Below are 11,999 nucleotides of genomic sequence, written 5' to 3' on the forward strand. Positions count from 1 at the left end.
ATCGGTAGGAATCACAATTTGAAAATTATCCTTTTAGCTTATATGCAGGATTTACCCTTAAGCTAGTGAATAAAGTCACATTCCCTAAGAGGTGGATAGTTGAAAAAAGTAGGTTTCTTTTAGCATAGAAGAGGAACAGAATCAGTGTTGACAGTGAATCAAATGTCTTCATTGAAAAAAACACAGGTGTAGTTGGAATAATTAAGGGGAAAATTGCATAATGGTAGGTTTGATCAGAAAGTATAATTTTGAATTAAGATACATTTCTGTTGATTATAAGGGTAATCTCTAGGGTATAACTGTTGGGATGGGTGATTGAGGGGAGGAGAGAGTCAGAGGTCAAGGATACAATGGCCAGGGCAATGGGTGGATTGGCCATGTGGACACTGAAGACTCGCAGGACGATGGCAGCAGGGCTTGTGGTAAAAAAAGACTAAGATCCAGTTGTTAAGGCCTCCAGTGGATAAGAACAATGACCAGAAGTTCAGTAAATAACAGGGACCAATATGAGAAAGTGTTAACAGAGCTAAACAGTATGAACCTCAAAGGAGGGAGTCATGTCTTGAATAGCAACCCCACCTTCCAGCCTATTGAATGTGGGATGTTGAGAGAAAAAGTAGGCACCATTCAAGAGGGCTGCAAAGGAAATGGTGTCATCAGAGGAAAATCAGATTTCCGTTAAGGTAAGGAAGTGGAAATATGCTCAGAAAATGTCTTGAGGATATAAAGGGATGTGATAGCTATACTGCAGCCATTCCAGAAAACACATGATGGAATTTTTTGTTTGCTGAGAAAAGAGTGGAACTTTGGGTAACAAGAGAAGCAACAGAGCATTATGGTGAGAAGTATACTTGGCAAATGGAGCTGGGAGGATATATGACTAGAGGGGCTCAGAGTTGGGAAAACACCTCTGAAAATAAGCCTGTAAACTATACTAGATGTAATCCTGCTGGCCTCTGGGATCAGACTCAGACCTTCAAAATTCAGCTAAGGTTTGAAAAAAAAAAAAAAAAGGCCATGAGATAATCATATCCTGAGGATGTGGGGGATGGGATGGTGTGAGGTGGGTAGGAACTGTTGGCCTTATATTTTGTTAGACTAAAGGACACCTCAGTCAATTTTTTTGTTTTGTTTGTTTTTCAGAACAAAGGAATGTCTGCTCGAAAGAAGTGTGGAAATCCATACCTCTTAAGAGGGAAATGATTGCAGCTTTGAAATGAACTTATCCAAGTTCTAACCTTTGGAATTACTTAAAATTGTAGGGGCTTTTTACCAGAGCACCTATTCAGTTATAACAAATCATTACTAAGTGTTATAAACAGTACAAAATTTAGTTGGGAAAGACAGAGAGAAACATCAATGTGAGAGAAATACATCTGTAACCGGCCAATCAATGGGTCAGTGCTGCCTGTCACTAATTGAGCCAATTAAGCAGAGACAGGGTCAAATAATATATGAACATTTATTCCAATCCTGCTGGCAGTATTGGAGACCAGCAGATCATCCACAAAAATCTGCTCTGCAGCCCCCCATAAACCAGCTGCTTATATAGGGTAGGACAAAGATTACATGGGGAAGTAGGAAGCTGGGGTGGGACTCTATTGTTTGGGCAACAAGGTTGTTAATCTTTCTATGATAATAGGAAGTTCTTGAATGATAATGTTTCCAAGATTGATTCCCAGGTCCAAGGTTGACTCCCAGGTCCTGGAGGTGTACAACTCCCAGTCAGGTCAAAATGTCCTTTAACCAACACAAGGCAATCATGGTTAACAGAGCATGATTAATATTTCCCATAACCATAGCTAGTACCCAATATTCTATTTTTACCCCTAACACATTGACTGGTTGCCTCCTGCATGAGTCCTGACCAGGGCCTGGGCCAGAGAGGAGCCTGCAACCAAGGTACGTGTTCTTGACCGGAATTGAACCCAGGACCCTTTGGTCCGCAGGCCGATGCTCCATCCACTAAGCCAAACCAGCTAGGGCTTGCTTTAATATTTTAAGATGCTTCTCCAACCAAATAAAATACTTATATCTAAATAATCTCTACAGTTTTAATCTGACTAAAATTCTAAAGTCTCTTGATTTATCATGAGGTTTTTAAGGTAATATGACTACAACTAATACTTCATTGTGGTCAATTTCACCTAAAATGGCACAGCGCTAGCCCTAGCCAGTTTGGCTCAGTGGATAGAGCATCAGTCTGTGGACCAAAGGGTCCCGGATTTGATTCCAGTCAAGGGCAAGTACCTTGGTTGCAGGCTCCTCCCTGGCTTGGGCCTGGTTGGGGCTCATGCAGGAGGCAGCCAACTGATGTGTTTCTCTCACAGCAGTGTTTCTTTCTGTCTTTCCCTCTCTCTTCCACTCTCCCTAAAAATCAATGGAAAAATATCCTCACATGAGAATTGATAAAATGGCATAGCACTAGTAGATGACTAAAGGCAAAGGAAGCAGTTTGTGTTGCTGATTGCTGTAGTTGGTAAATTGCTGTAGTAGTGATGTGTTTTTTTGACCATTTTCTTAGGCTTGCATTAGGCCACAGAAGAGTAGCAATGGACTCCAACCTCCTTGGTCCTGTGGAATCACAAAGATGAGGTTTTCACCCAGATCTGAATGTTTCTTATCCATGCTCTTAAACCACAGCACTGAAATATAGTATACTGCCTTTTGCAGTGGCCATTTGGAAAAATTCTTAAAACTGGATTATAGGGCTCATTACTTTCGAAGTATAAAATTACATGGGTTGAAGTGACTTATAATTATATATAAAGTATGTGTCATTGCAGCATCTCCCTGCCTTGGCTTCCTCATTCCAATCAGTGATATCATCTGTGATGAAACATTCCCAGATGTGCTATGGCATGCACATGCTTACCTTAAAAAGATTGTTTTCAAGTCTGCCTTCCAAATGTGCCTATGAAGTGAGTAGATTAGTAGGTGAGTGTGCCGAGTACATCTTGGATGCTTAATGAAATTTTAGTGCCACCCTTTGGCATGTTCCCTCAACAGGTTGTCTCAATGTAGTTTTAAGCTTTACAAATTAGTATATTTTATTGAGCACCTACTGGATTACTAGATACAAAAATCCTAGATTTTTTCTACTATTTATGAGAGAAACTAAAGAGTTACTCATGAAGGGTTGAGTCACAAGGAGTATAAGCTTTAGAAAGGAACAGAGTGAAAGGCTGAAGACAGCAAGATAGCAGAATGTTACCCAGAGCACAATGTGGGACCTTACAATTTTTAGTGAAGTTACCAATTTAAGAAAATCCTGTGTGTCTGGATTTCTTGTGAGAAATGGCAAAACTCATCTGAGTTTAATGCAGGACAGAACCAAAATAGCATGCATATGTGTCTGAGAGCATGGAGACACTGAAGTATGAGGCTGTAAAAGCATGGAAATCCTCTGGAGAGTGCTGAGATATGACCTGGAGTTGGGGGTGACTCAAGCCAATATCTGGGCTAAACCATCATTAGATAGTGTGGACTCCCCTTGAATTGTTACAACGAAGTTGCCTAGTCTCAGTGGCCCATGGCCTTTATTTATTTCTCCATCAGGTCTCAGATTCTTTGTAATAATAACTAACATGTACAGATTGCCTTCTGTGTTTCAATCTCTTTACGAACATCATTATATACAGACCATTATCTGAAGGAAGGTTTTACAGATGAAGAATCTAAGCTCAGAGAAGTTAAGCAACTTATCCCAGTTTCCTTAGCTCACGACTCCATGCTTCTTCAAGTAAACTGTATTACCTTACATCCTTTTTTCCACAGTTGTCCTCTGTATTCAAAAGGAATTCCTGACTTTTGATTCTTTTCCCTTAATACTATGCATAAGACCATCTCCTTGTCTTAGTCACTTTTCTGTAGCATAGTGACTAGAGAGCCTTGTGTAACAGTGTTGTAACTTGACAGGTGCAAAGAGTACAGTTGCCCTAGTTGCCACAACAGAAGGTAAAAACCATTCTTAGCTCTGCTCACAGGGTCACTAAGTCATATGCTCCTCTTGGTGTCATTGAGGCCACCTCAAGCTCCTGGAACATGGAAAATGATCCCACTATTTAAAGAAGAAAACAAAATAATTCATACATAGTACTGACATCTATCAGGCAATTAACAATGGTTTTGACTGTTAATTTAGTAATTTTTAGTTATAAAATGTGTAGTGAGGTATGGGGGGGGAGTACAGAATAATTTTTCTGCAATTCATTCAATAAGTTTTAGTGGGGAATTCAGGGCAAGAGAAAGTCTATTTCCAAGATCTTGAATGGAAATTTCTGGCTAGGCTTGCCATAGACTCATTGTAGTCCAGTCATCTCATTGTACAGGTGGGTGAATTTTGAGGCCCTGATGAAGAAAGGTCACATAGCTAATTAGTGGGAAAATGGAAATCAGTTTCTACTTTTGAAAAAGTACTCTAGGCAATTATAACTGCCTCTCTCATGTGTTCTGCCATCAAATGCCTGCAATTTTGATTTCAGTTACTTATTTCTTTCCAAAATGGTAAGAATGAAGCAGAGAGAATCTCCAGGCAAAGGCTTCCAAAATAGAATGGCAATGCAATATGTCTGGACAGTCTAGAATTAAAGGTATGGCCTTTGTATGCCTAAATTTTCCATGTGTCTGCACTGTCAGCAGATAAGAATACAGCTGAAGCCTTGTTGATGTTCAGGCCTGTTTTAGCCACATCTTCCAGTCCCAGCCTTTGACTAGAGGTGATGGGAGAACTAGGCAATATTCCCCACTGTTCTCCAAAGGCCCTTCCAAACTAAGCTCAGGTCCAAAGTAGCATGCCTATATAAAGGCTATAAGCTGCCCAGCCAGTGTGTTTCAGTGGTTGAGAGTTGACCTATGAATCAGGAGGTCACGGTTCGATTCCCAGTCAGAGCACATGCCCGGGTTGCAGGCTCAATCCCCAGTACGGGGTGTGCAGGAGGCAGCCGATCAATGATCCTTTCTCCCTCTTTGAAATCAATAAAAATATATTTAAAAAAAGAAATAAAAGAAAGAACCTAGAAGGATAAGAAAATTAAGAACTTTGATAAAAAATATTTTTTTAAAAGGCTATAAGCCGTAAATTCTCCTTGAGTCTTTAATCCCAAGATGGCCAGTGCCAATGCCTAGCAGACTGCATGGGAGAGAGATAGATAGTTAGAAACATCGATGGGAGAGAAACATCGATCAGCTGCCTCCTGCACATCTCCCACGGGGGATGTGCCCGCAACCCAGGTACATGCCCTTGACCGGAATCGAACCTGGGACCTTTCAGTCCGCAGGCCGATGCTCTATCCACTGAGCCAAACCGGTTTTGGCTTCTCCTTGAGTCTTTAATCCCAAGATGGCCAGTGCCAATGCCTAGCAGACTGCATCTCTCCAGAAGTAGGAAATGTGGGCTCTACCAAAAGGAAGACCATTAGCTCTTCAACAAACATTTGCTGACTGATGATTCTGTGCATGGCATGAGGCTAAAACATAGAGATACAAAGTTGAACTGTAGTTGGCCTCAATGAGCTCCCAGTCAAGTAGGTGAGGCAGACAACAACCAATTTCACAGGGCAGCTCAACATCAGCACCTACAATACATCAGGCACAATGCCCTTTCTTGGGAATGCAAGAGTAGATAAGCTCAAGTCCAGCCCTTACCACCTCAGAGACAAACAGGAAGACCATGTCTATACAGGGTTTAACTGCTGTGAAAGAAGTCTGCCTAGAGAGCTGAGGGAACTCTGAAGAGAGGGATCTAAAGGGAGTGTTGGTCTCAAAACCTGGGAAATCACAAATTGGATTGAGGCAGTAAAGGCCCCTGTTAAACACTTTAGCTAGTAAATCAGATTAGCTGCAAGCCATATAACCTCAAGCGAGTTTCTGAGAGTTCAGAGCAAGGACAAGGTAATTCAAGGGGAAGTTTTTGCGTATATTAGTACTAGTTGCAGGCACAATTGTGACGCAGACTGAAGTTTGTTGCCCCTCTGGAGCCTCCTCCCAAGTTCTGTTTCATTTAAAAATTTTTCTCTTTACCTGAAAGGCCTTTCCCAGAAAGAATGCTAAATTAATTTTTCCTGATATGTGAATAATTGGAAACAGCAGTGTCCCAGACTTGCCTGAGAATATGAATGACACCTGGTGTCATTCTTAATTATACGTTTGATCTTTTTTTTCTTCTGGTGTGATATTGTGATTTATAATAAGTATATATTTGATCTTTCCCCTGTTTCTGGCACAGAGCTCCTAAAACCCTTGGAACTTCCTAAGTGATAAGAGCAGACAAAGGTGTCTGGATATTCATAACCCTTTTTCAACCACACCTGAGTTTACGTTAATGAAGTGACTTTTGTACCCCACCTAAGGATGGGGTAGCTGGTTGCCAATCCCCTGGTTGAACCAACCATATAATTTAAAGGTTGGAACTTTTAGTCCCACCCCACCCCTTACCTCTGGGGAGGAGTAAGGGGTTAGAGGTAATCAATCACCGTGGTCAATGATTTCATCAATCATGTCTATGTAATGAAGCCTTCATAAAAACTCAAAAACAAGGTTTAGCCCTAGCTGGTTTGGCTCAGTGGATAGAGTATTGGCCTTCGGACTAAAGGGTCCTGGGTTCGATTCCCATTAAGGGCACATGCCTTGATTGTGGGCTCAATCTGCAGTAGGAGGTGTGCTGAAAGCAGCTGATCAATGATTCTCTCTCATCATTGATGTTTCTATCTCTCTCTCCCTCTCCCTTCCTCTCTGAAATCAATAAAAATATATTAAAAAACAAAAACAAATAAAACAACAACAAGGTTTAAAGAGCTTCTAGTTTGGTGAACCAGAATTTTTCCACGTACTGCCATGCTGGGCCTCAAAATCTATGGAGACAAAAGCTTCTTTGTTTGGGACCTCACCTATGTGTCTCTTCTTGTTGTTGATTCATATACTTTAATATCCTTCATAATAAACCAGTAATTTAGTGAGTAAGCTGGTGTTCTGAATCCTGTGAGCCACTCAAGCAAATTAATCGAACCCAAGGAGGAGGTTGTGTGAATCTCTGATTTATAGCCAATAATTCAGAAGTACAGTACAGGTAACAACCTGGACCTGCAATTGTCATCTGGAGGGCAGTCCTGTGGGACTGAGTCTTTTACCTCTGGGTGAATTGGACCCAGTGATTTCACTTCTGGATATATATCTGAAGAAACCCCAAACACTAATTTGATAGAATATATGTAGTGCTGTGTTCAAGCAGTGTTGGTTACAGTAGTCAAACTATGGAAGCAACCCGAGTGCCCAGCAATAGTTGTGGTACGTATATACAATGGAATATTACTCAGACAAAAAAAAAGAATGAAACCTTACCATTTGCAACAGACATGGATGGACCTAGAGGGTGTTATGCTCAGTGAAGTAAGCCAGAGAAAGACAAGTACCATATGTTTTCACTTAAATGTGAAATCTAAACAGCAAAATAAATGAACAAACAAAACAAAAACAAACTAGTAGATGCAGAGAACAGATTGATGGTTGTCAGAGGAGAGGATGGTTGGGAGGCTTGGTGAAAAATGTGAAGGATTAAGATATAAAAATTGGTACTTACAAAATAGTCACAGGGATGTAAAATACAGTATAGGGCAGTGATGGCGAACCTTTTGAGCTTGGCGTGTCAGCATTTTGAAAAACCCTAACTTAACTCTGGTGCCGTGTCACATATAGAAATTTTTTGATATTTGCAACCATAGTAAAACAAAGATTTATATTTTTGATATTTATTTTAGATATTTAAATGCCATTTAACAAAGAAAAATCAACCAAAAAATGAGTTCATGTGTCACCTCAGACACGCGTGTCCTAGGTTCGCCATCACTGGTATAGGGAATATAGTCAATAATATTGTAATAACTATGTATGGTGTCAGGTGGGTACTGAAAATATTGGGGGGAACACTTTACTACAGACATAAAATTAATATTGAATGTAAACTGTCATTTAAAAATCTAGTTGATGCCCTGACTGGTTTGGCTCAGTGGATAGAGCATTGGCCTGCAGACTGAAAGGTCCCAGGTTCAATTCCAGTCAAGGGCATGTACCTTGGTTGTGGGCAAATCCCCAGTAGGAGGTGTGCAGGAGGCAGCTGATTGATGTTTCTAACTCTCTATCCCTCTCCCTTCCTCTCTGTAAAAAATCAATAAAATATATTAAAAAAAAATCTAGTTGAATTGTAGGACACCCAGCTGGTGATATGGGCAAATCTACACTTTAGAATTGTTGGAGCTGAATCTTACCTGGAAATTTTTATTCAGTAGGTTTAGGGTAGATTCTGGGAATATGTTTTAACAAGAGCTCCTAGGGATTCTTATCTTCTGGCAAATTTGGGAAACCATGATTAAAAGCATTATGCCCAGGAATTCACAATAAAGGCTTTGATCCCAAATGTGGAGTCTCAAACACACATACCTAAATAGTACAGTGTATAGGTTTTTAAAATTGTAATAATAAAATAGACCTTATATTTGAAGAGCATCCTATACTTACTTTATCACATATGCTATAAATATTACCACATTAGAATCTTTTAACAGCCTAGTAAACTATTAAAAGGGTAGGCCAATGAGTCTTGTACCCATTTTAGGGATGAGGAAACACTGCCAGGGTGTAGCTTGTAATATAATTGGAGAGAAAATAAATATGCATTAAATGATGCAAGAACAAAACAAAGCAATACGCCTACTTTGTAAAAGAATACCTTATGACACAGAATACAAGGTCTGAGGAATATGGAGCCCAAAGGTTGCCTGGGCAAGTAGGAGTCCAAAACCTCCCAACAGTAGGAGATATGTCTGGGTTTGGAAACTTAGTTATTTCTTATGGTACCAGGAATTTTTTCTATACTGGATTCTCATGTGAACTGTACCAGTTACATTTTCTACAACTACATACTGTACCAAAAACCAGTCTGACCTGCAAGGGAAGTACAAGCTTTGGTCCTTTTGCAATGCTCTGCTGCCTAACCAGTTTGTGTTTGCAAAATGACATGTGGCTGGGTCAAGATGGAGATGACCTAGTAAAGGGAGGGTGGTTGTTGTATGAGGCATGACTAGGAGGCTTTATGGGCCTACTTAGGGCCTCAGATGCTGTGGTGTTGAAGGATTTCATTTCATCCAGTTGTATTGATGTTTTTTCTGAATCAGTCATGGGTGCTGGCAGCTGAGGAATTCATTGTCTAGGTAGGAGGGAAAGGAAGACATATGTGTGGCTAGTGATGATGTAAGTCAGGAAGCATTGCAAAGCAGAATAAGCAACATTCTATGGTGATGGAGCAGGAGTCATGGAAGTCCCATTTGTTTATTTTTGCTTTTGCTTCTCTGCCTCAAGGGGACATATAAAAAAAAGATATTACTCAGACTGATGTCAAATGGTTTACTACCTATGATTTTTTCCTAGGGGTTTTATGGATTCAGGCTTTACATTAAAGTCTTTAATCCATTTTGAGTTTATTTTTGTATATGGTGTAAGAAGAGTGATCCAGTTTAATTTCTTGCATGTATCTGTCCAGGTTCATGATACCACAAGCTACTGAATGGGAAAACATTTTCTCAAATGATATATTCAATAAGTCAATTTCCAAAATATATAAGGAACACATGAAATTCAATAACAAAAGATAAATAAACAATACAATACAAAAATTGGCAGAGGACATGAAGAGCCATTTCTCCACAGAAGACATATAGATGGCCAACAGATGTGAAAAGATGCTCAACATCACTAATCATCAGGGAAATGCAAATCAAAAGCACCATGAGATATTTCCACCTCACACATGTCAGATGGCTATAATTAATAAATCAACAAACAACAACAAAAAACCAATGAACAACAAGTGTTGCCTATGATATGGAGAAAAGGGAATCCTTGTGCACTATTGGTGGGACTGCAAATTGGTGCAGCCACTGTGGAAAACAGTATGTAGAGTCCTCAAAAAACTAAGAATAGATCTACCATAGTACCCAGCAATTCCACTTCTGGTACTTATCTGAAGAAAACAAAAACACTAATTTGAGAAGATATATGCACCCCTGTGTTTATTGCAGCATTATCTTTAAAAGCCAACATATGGCCGAAACCGGTTTGGCTCAGTGGATAGAGCGTCGGCCTGCGGACTGAGGGGTCCCGGGTTCGATTCCGGTCAAGGGCATGTACCTGGGTTGCGGACACATCCCCAGTGGGAGATGTGCAGGAGGCAGCTGATCGATGTTTCTCTCTCATCAATGTTTCTAACTCTATCTCTCTCCCTTCCTCTCTGTAAAAAATCAATAAAATATATTAAAAAAAATAAAAGCCAACATATGGAAGCAACCTAGGTGTCCATTGATAAATGAATGGATAAATAATTGAATAGTATGCAGCTGTAAAAAGAATGAATTCTTGCCATTTGCAATAACATGGATGAACCTAGAGGGTATTATGCTGCTAAGAAGTGAAATAAGTAAAACAGAGAAAGACAAATACCATATAGTTTCACTTATATGTGGAATCTTAAAAAAAAACAACCACAAAATAAATGAACAAAAATAGACTCAGAAACAGAGACCAAAGGTTTGGTTGCCGGATGAGAGGGCGTGGGAGGATGGGTGAAAAAGGTGAAGGGTAATATAATTAATAATATTGTGATAGGTTTGCACTGTGACAGATGATTACTAGAATTACAGTGGTGATCACATTGCAATATATAAAAATGTTGAATCACTATATTGTACACCTGAAAAATTATTTTAATGGAAAGCTTCACGAATTTCCACAGGGGACATGCTAATCTTCTCTGTGTTATTCCAATTTTGGTATATGTGCTGCTGAAGTGAGCACGTACACCTGAAATTAATATAACTAATATAATATTGTACACCAACTATATTTAAATTTAACAATTAAAGAAATAGTTCTCAAGGGAGATTCTGGAAGTTTATTTGAGGACATGGCATTTCCCCTGGGCCTTGAAAGATAGGTAGTATTGCAAAGACAGAGAAGGACACTATTAAGTAGAGAGAATCTGTGAGAAAAGGCATCAGAAGCCTGAGCCCAAGGGATATCTCCTGGCAGCCCATTGCTTACATGGGCAACTGGGGAGAATTCTTTGGGCCTTATGCTTGTGGGGAGGGGACCTGTGGCAGCTGTACCTTGCTCTTCCTTTCAGAAATTAAAATTTAATTTTGATAATTCTATTTGTTTTATGGGACAGTCATAGTATTTTTAAAATATAGTTTTGTTGATTTCAGAGAGGAAGGGAGAGGGAGAGAGATAGAACATCAATGGTGAGAGAGAATCATTTATCTGTTGCCTCTTACACACCCCCTACTGGGGATTGAGCCCACAACCCAGGCATGTGCCCTTGATCAGAATCAAACCCAGTACCCTTCATTCCGCAGGCCAATGATCTATCCACTGAGAAAAACCGGCTAGGGTTTGATAAATCTATTTTTAATGATACTTCAAGGGGCCTATGGTTGTTACTAACTGACCACCTTTCAAAGGGGATGATTTGAGGTAGCCAACACTGGTTGGGTTTTCCCAGGCCCTGCTGTCTTTCGTGGATGGCCAGTTGTTTGGGTTAGAGTATTGGGTGCATCAGAGAAGGATTACAGAGGGCCTTATATCCCATGCAAAGGGGTGTAGGTAATGCTGAGATATTGGGAAGTTTTCAGTCACCTATACATCTTAGATAAATCCCTCTGATTGCTGTCTGGGAGATGGTGTAGACAAAGGCAAGGATAGAAGGAGAGAGTCCAAACAGGAGGCTGACTGAGAAAAAGGTCATGGGGCCTAAACAGCACTGAAGATGGAGTGGAGAAATTTGGTCAGTAGGACACATCTTAGAGGTAGAATCAACTAGCCTTTGGTACTCACTGGATCTGTGAGTGTGTGTAGGGGAGTAAGAAGCGGGAAGAGTCAAGGGTGGCTGCATAACAAGTGCAAAGGCAGAGGGCACTTCTGTAAGTCTCTAGTCTCCTCAAGGAGCATAGAGA

General features: G+C 40.2%; 2 pseudogenes; both read right to left on the reverse strand.

Moving 5' to 3' along the window:
* LOC102422826 overlaps positions 1–11,999 on the reverse strand; it is a 58,870-nt pseudogene that overhangs the window by 41,662 nt on the left and 5,209 nt on the right.
* LOC111827244 lies at positions 10,742–10,842 on the reverse strand (annotated as a pseudogene).

This window comes from Myotis lucifugus, unplaced genomic scaffold, assembly GCF_000147115.1.
Source record: "Myotis lucifugus unplaced genomic scaffold, Myoluc2.0 scaffold_2, whole genome shotgun sequence".
In the NCBI taxonomy this organism is placed as follows: Eukaryota; Metazoa; Chordata; class Mammalia; order Chiroptera; family Vespertilionidae; genus Myotis; species Myotis lucifugus.